Genomic DNA, 14,644 nt, shown 5'->3' with positions numbered 1-14,644 from the left:
ATATTGATACAAGAAGGAATATATGAAAATTTTTGCCTAGTTAATTTAGTTTCTTAGTTCTCAGCCATACAGTCTGTGACTGGATATTATGCAGTAATAAGTGGTAAAGAAAACTACAGTCTCATTTCTTTACTCAAGTCTTTTTTTAGTGTTTAGCAAGAATTATTCAAATAAAGTCCTCATGTTGGATAGAAAAGGGGTGATTTAATGTTGAAATTAATGCTTTTAATTTAGATTTTTTTTTTAAGACTTAGAATTCAAATGTCTTTAGGATCAGGGAACAAATGACCTTGTAGCCATAGAAGCTTCAGCCTTTTAGTTTTGTGTTCTTGACTCTGGCTGTCTATTGGCTCAGAGCTCCTCAGCAGGTAGTGAGTTCTGATGTGGGAAGAAAGTTATCTGGGCCAGGACACCTTCACTTCATGTTCTTTGGAAGGACAAATACGTATTCTTTAGATAAGACTATTTTAGTATTTCAGATTCAATAAAAACAGTATCTATTGGGTTCATACTTCAGAGGTGAGGGAGAGATAAGGGTGAACTTACAAGGACATAGCCTTGGGGATCTTATCCTGGAGTGAGAAAGGAAGCATTTCATGGGATCAAAAAAGAAAAGGTGATCTTGGCCTAAGAATAGTGTTGATTGACTGTTTTCTCAATTTGGGTGATGAATTTTAGGAGAATCAATACAGAAAATTGTTTAACTTTTTTTCTGAGTGTTTATCAGTAATTTAATATCTGCTGATTTTTTTTGAGATTTATTTATTTATTCATTTATTTATTTTTTGGTTTTTCAAGACAGGGTTTCTTTGGAGCCTGTCCTGGAATTAGTTCTTGTAAACCTTGAACTCACAGAGATCCACCTGCCTCTGCCTCCTGAGTTCTGGGATTAATGGTGTGTGCCACAACTGCCCAGCTGAGATTTATTTTATTTTATGTGTGTGGGTGTTTTGCCTGCATGTGTATCTGTAGCACATGCATGCTGAAGAGGGACCTTAGATCTCTTGGATCTGGGGTTACCAGTTGTAAGCTGCTATATGGATGCTGGGAATTGAGCTTGGATTCTCTGGAAGAACCATTGAGTCATCTCTTCAGCCTCCCCTCCTGCGCCCCCTCCCCATTTTGGTAATTTTGATTACTCTTTGAACATTTAAAATAACCTCATATAGTTTGATCTCTAAAGCCCAATTTTACTTAGCTATTTGAACAGAACATTTTCTAAATGGCTGGGCATGGTTTTGTGTATATGTAATCCTAGCACATGGGTAGGAGGAATTTTAGTTCTAGGCTAATCTGGGTTGCAGAATGAGACTCTGTTTCACGAAATTTTTTTTTTTCCTAAAATAAATCTTGGGCTGGAGAGATGGCTCAGAGGTTAAGAGCACTGACTGCTCTTCCAGAGGTCCTGAGTTCAATTCCCAGCAACCACATGGTGGCTCACAGCCATCTATAATGAGATCTGGTGCCCTCTTCTGGCCCGCAGGCACACATGGAAGGAATGTTGTGTACATAATAAATAAATAAATCTTTAAAAAAAAATCTTACAGGTTGAGGATGTAGTGCTTGCCTAGTATTCAGGGGACCCTAAATGTGATTTTCCAACACTGTACAAACCTGGTGACGTTGGACATAGGAGAATCAGGAGTTCAGCAAATTGAAGGTAGGCGTAGGACCTTAGAAAGTCATCTAATGCTTTCTGTTAGCATACTAACTAGATAACCTCAACTCCCTCTCCCTCTTTCTTCTGCCCCCTCACATCTTCCCCCTTCCTGGTATGTGTGTGTCTGTGTGTGATATTCAGGTGTATAGGCTTATCTTATTGTTTTCCTCCTTACTCCTTTGGGGCAAGGTCTCTTCCTGAACTTGGAGCTCAGTCACTGTCCTTTTGTTTAGGCTGTTGGCCAGCAAACCCCAGATTTTCTTCCTGTTCTTGCTGTCTCTACCCTTCACAATCCCCAGTGCTGGGGTTACACTCATGAGTGCCATCTAGAGCTTTTGGGTGTTGAGATCTGAATTCTGGTCTTCAAGCTTGCAAGTGCTTTCCCCTGGTGTCCTAATTAGGGTTTCTATCACTGTGACAAAGAACCATGACCAAAAAGCAAGTTGGAAAGGAAAGAGTTTATTTGGTTAACACTTCCATATTGCTGTTTATCCTCAAAGGAAGTCAGGACAGGAACCCACACACAGGGCAGGAACCTAGAGGCAGGAGCTGATGCAGAGACCGTGGAGGGGTGCTGCTTACCAGCTTACTTATCCTGGCTTGCTCAGCTTGCTTTCTTATAGAACCCAGATCAACCCAGGGATGGAAACACCCATAATGGGCTGGGCCCTCCCCCATCATCACTGAAAAGAAAATGCCCCACAGCTGGATCTTATGGAGGTATTTTCTCATTTGAGGTTTCTTCCTTTCATTTGTTTTTTTGTGTTTCAACTTGATATTAGACTAGCCTGCAAACCTGGTAATCCATCTCTCTAGCACCTTTTGTTGTTCTTTTGGTATTTTTGATTGAACCCAGGGTCTTGGCGTATACTAGGCAAATGCTGTGTATCATCGAGCCTACAACCTTTGTGATCTTTTAGTACTCTGTAAAATAAAGCTTGGTGTGATAGTACATACCCATAATTCCTCTGTGTGTGTGTGTGTGTGTGTGTGTGTGTGTGTGTGTGGTGTGTAGTGTGTCTGGAGGGGGAGAGTTAAAAGTCAGCAACTATATAGCCCGTTGGAGTCAGCCATGGCCACATGAAATCTTGCCTTAAAAAAAACTAAAGTAACAACAACCACAAACTCCTCAACAATATAACCAGATAGTTTATATTTTCCAGATAATGTAGTCACAGTACTTATTACATGGATTAGATGTATTTGAATTTAGATTTTTTTATTTCAGGACCGGAGGTTAATCCCAGGACCTTTCTCATGTGATGCAAGCACTGTATCAACAGAGCTTTCTCCCCAGCCCCTGAGTTTAGTTTAAGTATGAAATATTTCAGACAGAAAACATGGTGAGCAATAATACATATTTGTTTTGTTTTGTTTTAGTTTTTCAAGACGACAGGGTTTTTCTGTTTACCAGCTATGGCAGTCCTGGAACTCACTCTGTAGACCAGACTGGCCTCGAACTCACAGATACTCCTGCCTGTGCCTTCTGAGTGCTGGGTTTAAAGGCATGTGTCATCACTACTCAGCATAATAATAAATATTAACTTACCCATTATCTAAGAGAGAAAATGTTAGCAAAGACCCTGTATCTCATTCTGTCCCTGCTTGTACTCCCTTCCCTCATAGATGGGCCGTGTGTTGAATTGATCTTTATCTTTTCCATGAATATAGGTAACACCCTTTTGCACTGTTCTATCTTTAAAGAAAACGATTTTAAAAAACAAAAACCAAAAAAAAAAAGCAGCGATTTCCTAACATAGCCCAGGATGGTTTTAAACTCTGTTGGTCCTTTGCTTCCAGATTCCTGAGTACTAGGATTACAGTCGAGGGCCATCATCGAGAGCTAGAATATTTTTTGTTTGTTTGTTTTGTTGTGTGTGTGTGTTTTTTTTTTTTTTATTTTTCGAGACAGGGTTTCTCTGTGGTTTTGGTGTTTTGGAACTTGTTCTGTAGACCAGACTGGCCTTGAACTTTAAGAGATCTGCCTCCCTCTGCTTCCAGAGTGCTGGGATTAAAGGTGTGTGCCACCACCACCCAACTAGAATATGTTCTTTAATGTGTTTTTTTTTTAATATATGTTATATTGAATTCTTACAATAACCCTTTGGGATAGGCACTTTCTCCACATTTTGCAGATGAGGAAACTGAAAATGTCAGAGTTTAAGTCATTTATTCAAGGTCATACAGCTATTAAGTGGTGGAGCTAGGAATCAACCCAGGTAATCAACCCCAAGGTTATCATTTATAGCTTTCAGTTTATAGTTCCTTGTCTCAAGTTTGAAATTAAAGTTAGCAACAAAAAAACAAAGAACACTAAAAATAAGCAGGGTTTTATGATCCTTTCAATATTAAAAATATCTGACCCAAGTAGGCATGAATTTGTTGGTTACTATTTCTTTCTTTTTGTATAACTGACTGACTTTTTTTTTTTCTGCAAAAATAATGTTAGTAATTAAGGTGCTGTGCCAGATAGACACAGTGGGTAAATCAGTGTACGTAGTCTATATACTTCATTATCTTTACAAAATTGGAAAAATCTAAGTTCTGTAAAAAGCCATTTCATTAAAGAAAAAAAGGCCCAAATATACTAAATTATTTTTGGCCATGACAAAATTTACTTATTCATATATAAAATTTTTCTTTTTGCCATTGTTTAGTTTGTTTCTTTTTATTATATGGCTGAACTTAAATTTTGTTATCCTCAGTAGACTTTTAAGTTCTTTCAGAGTCTGATAGTCAGTGCCAGCCTCAATCCTCAGTCTTCTGTCCTCCTCCTCCTAAATGCTGGGATTACAGTTATCTAGCTTCACGTTTGAGTTCTTAAGAATAAATGTATTGACCATTTTGGTCCCAAGTACTTATTGGAATATCTGCCATAAAACTGAGTGAGTGATTGGCACTTTTTTAGTATAAATTGTTTTCTTAATACTTTATCATAAGATAGGGGGCTCATTGATCGAACAAGGAGAAAAAATATTATGTTATGAAACTGATCTTGGATTATTATCTTGAACTCACAAAGATCTGCCTGCCTCTGCCTCCCGAGTGCTGGGATTAAAGGTGTGCGCCACCACCTCCCGGCTGTTTTTGTTTTTGTTTTATTTGAGGCAAGATTTCTCTCTGTAACAGCCCTGGCTGCCCTGAAACTCATGCTGTAGACCAGGCTGGCCTAAACCTCACAGAGATCCATCTGCCTCTGCCTCCTGAACACTGGGATTAAAGGTGTGCACCACCATCAAATACTCAAACATATTTTTAGAGACCATTCTATGTCCTTATTTTTAAGTTGATGGGGCAGAGGCTTAGTCATATCATAAGGCTTGCCCTAGGTGGCTTGGCTGACAATACTAATTGATGATTAGGGTTTCTGTTTTATTATTTTGGCTGTAGAGTTTCTTCACATCTGTTCTCTAATAGAAAAGCATATTTCTGTTACAGGGCCCATGTCTGAGGAGTACACATTTAAAGGTTTGACATATTACAGCTCCTGCATCTGAGGGATATGTTATGATACTTAGAGTATGCTTTTAAGGGCTTTAGAACTTTACTTTATCTTTCCCATTTCTACTTGTCATTCAGAAATCTCTTTCAAAATCCAAGACTTATTTATGCAAGAAGACTAGGGAATGCAAGTGAAGAAGTTGGCTGAATAGCTCCATTTCTGGTCCTTAGTAGTTGTCCTTCTTTGTAATCTATTTTATTTTAGTTGCTGTTACTTCCAGTCTTTTATTGTAATAGAATGCTTCGCTCTCTTCAGCGCTTTGGCCAAATAAAGGCACATTCCTTATTGTTTTCCTTTGTAGTATTAGACTTGGCTAGAATTTTCAGAACAGGCTTATTTACATAAAGAAAATTACTGTTTGTGTTTGCTCTCTCTCACATATTTAAAGCATTAGATCCCCCTTTAATTTTATTTTACCTGTTTAGAAGTTTAAAAGGGGTTTAACTTAATAGGCAACTTTTTTTTTTTAATTTGAATGTTCAGAGGATACTGTTTTTCAATCAGCCACTCAGAAACTTCTTTCTAGACAACTTGACACCTCAGGCTTAGATCAGTAGAGACTTTTCTAGTCTACATCTCTGATAGACTCAGTCTGATGGCACAGAAAATGCTTGCTTTTAATTGAGACTACGTCGGCATCATCTTTTATCTAAGAGCTTAGTGAATTTGATTAATTACTTAAATTCTAGATTTATTTAATTTTATATGTGAGTGTTTTACTTGCATGTATGTATGTTGTATGTATGTGTACCATGGATGTGGCTGGTGCCTGTGGATGCCAGAAGAGGGCATTAGATCCCCTAGAACTGGCGTTGCAGACAATTGCATGCTGCTACCTGGATGCTGGGACTCAAACTTGGGTCCTCTGCAAGGTAGCATGTGCTCTTACTTATTGTTCCATCTTTTTCCAGCTCCCTAATTATTTTTGATGGAGGCCTCATTATATTGTAGAGAATAGTGATCCTTCTGTTTGAGCCAACCTAGTTGCTCAGAGTATAGGTGGACATTCCCATGCTTGGTCTTACATTTTTTTATTTGTTATTTATTTTTATTGACTAATTTTTTTTTTTAAAAGATAGCATTGCTATGTAACCTAGGCTGTCTTTAAATTCACCATCTTCTGCTTTATTTAGCTTTTCTAGTGCTGGGATTACAGGTGTATACTGTTTTGTTTCTCTTTCTTTTGATTTAATTGATTTCTATTCTTTTATTTGTTTTTAAATTGTGTGTGTGTGTGTGTTGTGTGTGTGTCTCTGTATGTGTGTTTGCATGCACATCATTGAATGTATGCATGCTGGAACAAGAGTTGATTCCTTCTTTCCACCATGTGGGTCCCAGGGATCAACTCAGGCCTACCAACAAGCTGAGCCATCACTGTAGGCTGAGTTTTTCGTTGGGACCTCGATTAGCTCTATTCTGTCAGCCACTTTCAAATATCCACTCGGAGACTTATTATTGATTATTAATTATAAATGCCCAGGCTTATTGCTAACTAGCTCTTACAACTTAAATTAATCCATTTATATTATTATACACTCTACACTCTCTTTCATTTTGCATCTCTTGTTTTTTCTCTGGCTGTCAACTCCTCTGACTGCCCTTCTTCCCAGCATTCTCTCTGTCCCCACAATCCTGCCTAGCTATCTGCCAATCAGTTTTTTATTAACAATGAGAGCAACACATTTTCACAGTGTGCAGAGGGATTATTCCACAGCACATAACCTAACCCCCTACTGGTTCTGTTTATTTATTTATTTATTTATTTATTTATTCCCTTTTCTTAGGAATTTAAAGTAGAAGTTTAGATTAATTTGAGACTCATTTTTTTCTTATGTAAATAGTTAGTGCTGTAGATTTCCCTCTACGACAGTGGTTCTCAACCTTCTATTTCTGCTATCCTTTAATCCAGTTCCTCATATTGTGATGACCACCAACAGCAAGATTATTTTCATTTCTACTTTATAACTGTAATTTTGCTACTGTTATGAATCTTAATGTAAATATCTGTGTTTTCTGATGTTTTCTTCGGTGACCCCTGTGAAAGAGTTGCTCGACTCCCCAAATGGGTCTCAGCCCACAGGTTGAGAGCTGCGCTTTAAGCACTGCTTCAGTGCGTGTGTTAACGTTTCTGTTTAATTCTGCATGTTTTCTAATTTTCTGGGATAACTCTTGTGGTTTTTTTTTGTTGTTGTTGTTTGGTTTTTTTTTATTTTATTTTTTGAGACAGGGTTTCTCTGTGTAGCTTTGGAGCCTGTCTTGAAAGTAGCTCTGTAGATCAGGCTGGCCTCTAATTCACATTTGCCTGCCTCTACTTCCTGAATGCTGTGATTAAAGGTGTGTACCACCACCACCACCTGGCTACTGAAATAACTCTTAACAGTTATTATTGATTACTAGTTTATTTTAGTTCTGTTGTTTTCAGCTTTCATACTCTATGATTTCTATTTAATTCTTTTGTGATTCAGGACATGGTCTGTCTTTGTGATTATTCTATAAAATTGAAAAATATCTGCTGTATATTGTTATCAGTTTGAGGCGTCTCTAAATGCTGGTTAGTTCTGATTAGTTGATGGTGGGGTTCCAATTGTTTTCTGTCTACTAGTAGAGTGTAGAGTTTGAGGGTAGCATAGTGCAGTTTTCTAATTGGGGTTTTGTTTTTCTTGGTATATCTGTTAGTTTTGTGAGTCCCTCCCCCCCCCCCCCGACTTCCCTGAAACAGAGTCTCTCTATGTAATCATAGCTGACCTGAAACTTGCTATGTATATAGATCAGGCCAAACTCACAGAGATCCTCCTACCTCTGCCTCCGGAGTGCTGGAATTAGATGCATACAACTCCACATCAGATCTTTTGTTATATATTTTTTAGGTAAATAGTTTAGGTGTATTTTAACTATTTTAACATTAAGAGTTGTGCTTTTTCTGTCTTTCTCTACTGGAGGAGAGAGAGGAGGGAAGAGAATGACCCACTTACTGTCTTGGGATCATGACCATTAGTCAGGGAAAAAAAATCATTGCTCTCCCCCAGTTTTCATGTGTCTGCCTGCCTCTGGCTGCTGTGCTTGTGCCATAACCACCACTACTGTAGTACTGTGTAGGAGTGAGGGTGGAGGAAGGAGGAAGGGAATAAAGCTGAAAGCCCAGAGGTAATTTCCCCTTTGGTTTTGGTCCTCCTTTGCACAGAATTCCTCAACTCTCCAGTGAACACTTCTGGTTTGTTACTGTCAATCCAGACTGGACAGTGCTGGAGGGAAAGTGAAAACCTGTCTACCAAGTTCATTGGAACTTGAAGTCATGCATCTTCAGTCTGCTCACTGTCACTGCGAATGAAAGTCCTCAGGACACTGTGTAATGCTTTTTGATGTGTGCGTTCTCAACCTTCCTAATGCTGTGACCCTTTAATACAGTTCCTCATGTTGTGGAGTATTCCAACTATAAAATTATTTTGTCGCTACTCCATAACTGTAATATTGCTACTGTTATGAATCATAATGTAAATATCTGATATGCAGGATATCTAGTATGTGACCACCGTGAAAGGGTCATTTGATGACCCCTAAAGGGGTTGTGACCCACAGGTTGGGAACTGGTGGTTTAGAGGGACAGAATGGCATGTGCTTATTCATCTTCCCTGGATCCAGAATGTGTTTAGTTTTGATTTTAGAATGTGTTTTTCAAATTTTGACCAATTCTCTTTGTGTGTGTGTGGGGGAGGTAAGGGAGGGGCAGGGGCGGGACATGTGTATCATGTGCTAGCAGAGCTCAGAGTCCATTCTCTTTGTAGCATATGGGTTCCAGGGATTGAATTCAGGTTACCAGGTGTGGGGGCAAGTACTTTTACCAGATGAACCATTCCACTGGCCTTGTGCCCAATTTTTTGCCATCTGAGTTAATTTTTGTTTTCAATCTGTGCCTATTAAGATATGATATATAAAAATATTAATTAATGTAGTGAGTTGTAACAGCTTAGGGAAAAAAAGCTTTTTTTGTAAGCTGTAGACCGCTTAATATTGGGCGGACTGCAGAATTGCAGAGTGAGTCAAACAGGTAACTAATTCTGTGTTGTTGTACATGGTGTGTATAGATGCCAGGACCACAAATTTGCTCCCTTAAAACCTATTGGCATTTAAAATTATATTTTGCTGTGGGTTCTTCTAGTTCTCTGTCTAGGTCTTGTAATGCTGATAACTCTTTCCTACTGCTCTCAAAGTTTTCTTTCCATGCACCAGCCAAGGACTTCTTTCCTCCCTGACTTTTATTTGCAGTCTCCTAAATGGGGTGGGCCCATTGGAGGGGTACCACGACTGCTGTCTGAGACCCACCCTGGCCTGAAGAGGCCAGATTCAGTCATCACTTTCTAAAGGGCAGTTAGGGTTACCTCTTCGGAGAGGCCAATGATGGTATCAGGACTTAGAAACTCCTCTTAAATCCTGCCTGGATGCTGTCTGTGAGGGTAAGGATTCACACTTCAGCCCAGATATTAATTCCTTCTGGTGAAAAGCTTTGAAATCAGATCCCTAGATTTTCATGTAAAAATGAGTTATAACCCCCAATTTTAGCCCATCTCCTAAACGTTTTTAGGGTTACTTCTTCAGAGGAGGGAATGTTACAGTAAAGAATGGACTGTACCGCTGGGTGAAGACATGCCCCTCTACAGTTAACCCAGCTGGGCAGGTAGGTCAGTCACCTGGTTTAAGCTATGCTTAAGAAGTAGGAGAAATAAGTATCCTCACAAAGAGATAAAATACTTTTCCTCCAGAATTCCTGCCCTCTGCAGTCACACCAGAGCCACCATAAGGTTCTGTTGGATTTGCCCCCTTTTCTTTTGGATCTTAGCCTGAACCTAAGTGTGCTTCTTTGGTATTTAGGCTATTTATTCTTTCTCTAATGCTTCCGTCCTTATTATGTGGCTGCTTGTCTGCCATGTGGTTGATCTCCATGTTGGTCTAACTCAAACAGCATAATTTTATCACTCCCTTCCCTCTTTCCTTCCCTTTGTCCCTTCCTCCCTCTCCCCCCCCTTCATTTCCCCTCTAATCTGCAATCTTATAGCTTGCCCCCTTTGGGGGTTTTTCTTTCAAACTCTAATAATAAATTCTCTTGGCGCTTAAAAAAAAATCTTGCTGGTGGCACGGACTTTATTTCTGTGATTTTGTGACTGATTGCTTAGACTTTGTTCCAGATAACCTGTTTTTCTGTTAAATTAACTTAAATTCTTGATTTTTTTTTGCCCCTTGAGTTAGATTAAGTACATGTTCTGGGACTAGATTTAAGCTTTTTCTAACAGTTTTGTTTGCTTTGTAGAATCATTAGGGTATTTTTAGAGAAACATTGTTTTCTAGAGCTTTTCAGCTATTTTTGGTGGTGCTGTGGTGAACCAGGTCATTATGCTTGCTAGGCAAGGTCTCTACCACTCAGCTGTACTCCTGTTTCTTCCAATAACGTTTGTTCTTGACTTTAAGACTATCTAGCCTTGAACCTGTAATGATCCTCCTACTTTAGCCTCTTAAGTGTTGGGATTGTAGACTGAGCCACCATGCTTTGCCAGATAACATTTCTCTTCTCTGTGAAGGAGTTAAAAGTCTACTTTTGAAAGTAGACTGGGCTTTGGGCAGTTACCACTCTTAATCACTAGTAGCTGGGTTCTTTTGATGCTTTTTAGGTACATTCTCCTGTTATATATTACATATGCAGCATTCTTGTTTGCTTACCAATGTTTTATCCTAAAGTCTCTGGCATTTATAGTTTAAAGAAGAAATGGCTCTTTAAGTAGATCCTTAAACTGCTCTTTAGTAGATTCTTAAATATTGAACATCTTATCAATAAGACATTTGCATGTTTAAATGCCTTGTTTAATTGAAATTTCTCAATTTCTTTCCTTTTCTTCCCTCTCTCCCTTGTCCTCCCCTACTTTGTTTCCTCTTTTTCCCCCTTTCTTCCCTTCCTGTTTTTCTTCCAACCTTCCTTCTGCTCTTCTTTCCTTGATAGGGTCTCAGGTGTCCTAGGCTGGCATTGAACTTCTGACTTTTCCAGAGTGCTTAGATCATAGGTGTACAATACCATATATAATTTATGCAGTGCTGGGAATTGAGCCCAGGCCTTCCTACGTGCGAGGCAAACACTCTTACCAACTCCATTATATCTTTACCTGGAAGCTTTGTGATTTTCCAAAAGGTTTTGATTATGAAAATGTCATGTACACAAAACCAGATTACTGAACATTAATGTATTCAGCAACGATCACATTTTGCCCATCTTCTTAATTTTTTTCACCGTTTTTTTGGTTGTTGTTTGTTTGCTTGTTTGTTTGGTTCATTTTTGTTGTTGTTTCTTTTTTCTGAAGTACTTTAAAATAAATCCTAGTAGTTGTATCATTTCATATGTAAGGGTAATGTTCATTTTGAAGTCTAAAGAGAACTCAAATACTGGAGTTCTAAGACTGGTTCAGGTCTTACCTCTGCCACCTGTTACCTTTGTGATCTTAAGCAAATTGCAGAGTTTTTGAAAGTAAGTTTTTTCATAGGCAAAATAGGGATCATGATTTCTACCTTAACTTCAAAGTGGTCTAAGGAGGGCTGGGGATGTAGTTCACTTAGTAAAAGGCTTGCCTAGCGCACACAGACCTGGACTTTTCTTCCCAGCACTATATAAACTAGGCATAGTGGCACATAACTTTAATGCTAGCACTTGGGAGACAGAAACAGGAGTATCAGAAGTTTAGCAGTATTTTCAGGCCAACCTGAATGATACAAAATTCTGTTTCAGTATCAAAGAAAAAACAGGACAAATCAGATAATGAATATAAAAATATTTTGTAAATTTCAAATGATAGACCCTTGACTATTTCTCATAAAATGTAACAATAATACACAGGCAGTGTGGGGGTCTCAGTGACCTCCAGGGCCAGCAGAGTGTTGATCTGCATGAGACAAGAATGAAATCTGATTCAGCACTACTTAGTGACTGGTATGGATTCAACTTTTAGAGTCCGACACCAGGCAGCTTATTTAGGTATATATAAGCACAGCACTATTTTTTTTTTCATTTTAAACAAGAAGTTTATTTAAACAACAAGACGCTTGACTTGAAGGGAAAACTATCTAGGATCATTTTGTTCAAGAGTAATTTATCCCTACTTAAAGACAGATTGCCCTACATGTAACAGCTACGTACAAAAAAGTTATAAAATTGTCCTTGGTTTTACAATGATAAATGAAAAACATTAAAATTCTCCAATCGAACAAGGTATGCAAGGATTTTGTGGTTGGGTTCTTTTGTTAAAACATTGAGAGCAAAATAACTTACTGGAATATAAAGATAAGAGCTGAATGAGCATGCCACTAATGGAGTAGGGGGTATTTTCACAGAACCAGTACTTCCCCCGACCACCTCCATCTGATGTCAATCAAAACAGAACATTGGCCATTTAGTTTAAAAAAAAAGAAAAAAGGAAAAAGCGCAATATGCTTGTGTACATACACCAGTTACTTTATGTACAATAAAGAAATGGGGACAGGGAAATGAAAGAATAGAGAAAACTATACTGTAGTAGTCAGGATGTGGTGGAACCAAATTGCGGCTTTCTAATTGCGAATGTATTCTTGGTCTATAACAAAATTCTGGAGTAAAGTAGCAGGTTCCCTTTTTAGTAGACACCTCCTGTCTGCTGCTGGAACACATCAATCGTATCTTCATCCTCCCTTTCCAACTGTGCAGGTGTGTCTGTTTCATTGATTGGCTGTCCATCAAACCGGAATCTGATCTGCCTCATTGACAAACCCTGTCGTTCACAATAGGCTTTCATTAGTTTACTAAGTGGTGTATGCCTCTTAATTTTAAACTGCACGACAAAGCCATCCTGCCCCGCCACCTTCAAATTAATATGGTTGTTGTTCTCGGTCTTGACTCCTTCCTTGGGTTTCTCGTCGGCCATGGCGAACGCCGGAGTCTCCTCAGCTGCCGCTTCACAAAAGAGGCACCAGGTCCGCACTGAAGGAGCGCACAGGCAGCACCGCACAGCACTATTTTGAAGAAAGTTCCTGATGATAATTCACTCAATCTTCATGTATAATAAAGCTTAAAACATGATTACATTGAAACTCTTTTCAAAGTACATATGACCTCTTCTGTAAAGATGGGCTATGTTGACTGAGAAACAGTACTTAAGATAAGGGTCTAGGGAGAATGACTGAGATAAACTAAGAGTCTGTGGGACCCAGGTGTGGCCTGGCCCTACAGATGCGCAGAGATCACCAGGTTATTAACCACATCCATTCCCAACCTGGGCAGAAAACCGTTACACCTCTTTTCCTTTGAAGAGACAATCCTGTGTGTTTAACATTCCTAGTTCCCCTAGTGCTTGTCTGTGAGCACAAGGACCTCTAGTTATATGTAATTTGAGTCACACAAGTTCCAGAGGGCCAATGTGACCTCTAAGAGGATATCAATACCTAGATAGCTTTCCTCTGAAATTTCCAGTGCTTTCTTTGGTCCCATCTTGAAGATTAACACTATAGGGAATTGATGAGTGAATTATCCACCTGGTGTGTTGGTTAGAACAACACTTGAAATAATTGATTTAAGAATTCAGCAGTTAGTAATAGTGTACTAAAGAAGACTGAAATCTTCATTTAAAGATTACAATATCTTCATTTAATTTTTCACCTCCCTCCCCCCCAGGTTCTGCTATGTAGCTGTTGACTACCTGGAGCTCACTATATACATGGGGCTGGCCTTGAACTCACAGAGCTTCTCTGCCTCTGGAGGCATGAGCACCATGCCCAATCCTAATTTTATAATTTTTTACTTTCTTTTTTATTAAATATTTATTTATTATGTATACAATATTCTGTTTGTGTGTGTGCCTGCAGGCCAGAAGAAGGCACCAGACCCCATTACAGATGGTTGTGAGTCACCATGTGGTTGCTGGGAATTGAACTCAGAACCTTTGGAAGAGCAGGCAATGCTCTGAGCATTCTCTCCAGCCCAATTTTTTACTTTCTTAACATTATTGAGGTACAGTATACACACACACACACACACACACACACACACACACACACACACACACAAAGTAAAATGTACCTTTTTAAATGTGTTGTCCACAGCTTGTGAATGTGTGTCACCCCAGATTTCTTGCACCTAGTCAGTCTCCCTCTCTACCCTCAAGACAACCATTTCTTCCTCCTTCATTACTTTTGATTAGTTCTATTTTTTCCAGTAGAGCCCTGTGAATGAGGTGAGAGTATATACTCGTACTTAGTTTGCTCGACAGAATGTTTTTTAAAAATGGTTTATTGGTTCTGTTTTAGCTTAAGAAATTTCATGTTATGCATAACATTATGCACTTGTCTTTAGACATTTGGGCTATTTCTAGTCTTTTGAAATTACAAATGAAGCGTTTATGAACATTTGTGTGCAAGTCTTAGTGAGAATTTAGATATTTCATTTCTTGTTGGTAAGTACTTGTCTTGGATAATGTTGA

At 38.8% G+C, this 14,644-nt stretch overlaps 1 protein-coding gene and 1 pseudogene across 1 annotated transcript in view; one reads left to right on the top strand and one right to left on the bottom strand.

Annotated features, from left to right (window-relative positions):
* The window catches only part of Ap1g1 (adaptor related protein complex 1 subunit gamma 1), an 84,133-nt gene that overhangs the window by 8,687 nt on the left and 60,802 nt on the right, over positions 1 to 14,644 (top strand). The gene's annotated exons all lie outside the window — the stretch shown is intronic.
* On the bottom strand, positions 12,267 to 13,167 carry LOC148118528 (small ubiquitin-related modifier 2 pseudogene; annotated as a pseudogene).

Source organism: Myodes glareolus, chromosome 22 (genome assembly GCF_982192425.1).
Source record: "Myodes glareolus chromosome 22, mMyoGla1.1, whole genome shotgun sequence".
Classification (NCBI taxonomy): Eukaryota; Metazoa; Chordata; class Mammalia; order Rodentia; family Cricetidae; genus Myodes; species Myodes glareolus.
This window is presented reverse-complemented; position numbering and strand designations above follow the sequence as displayed.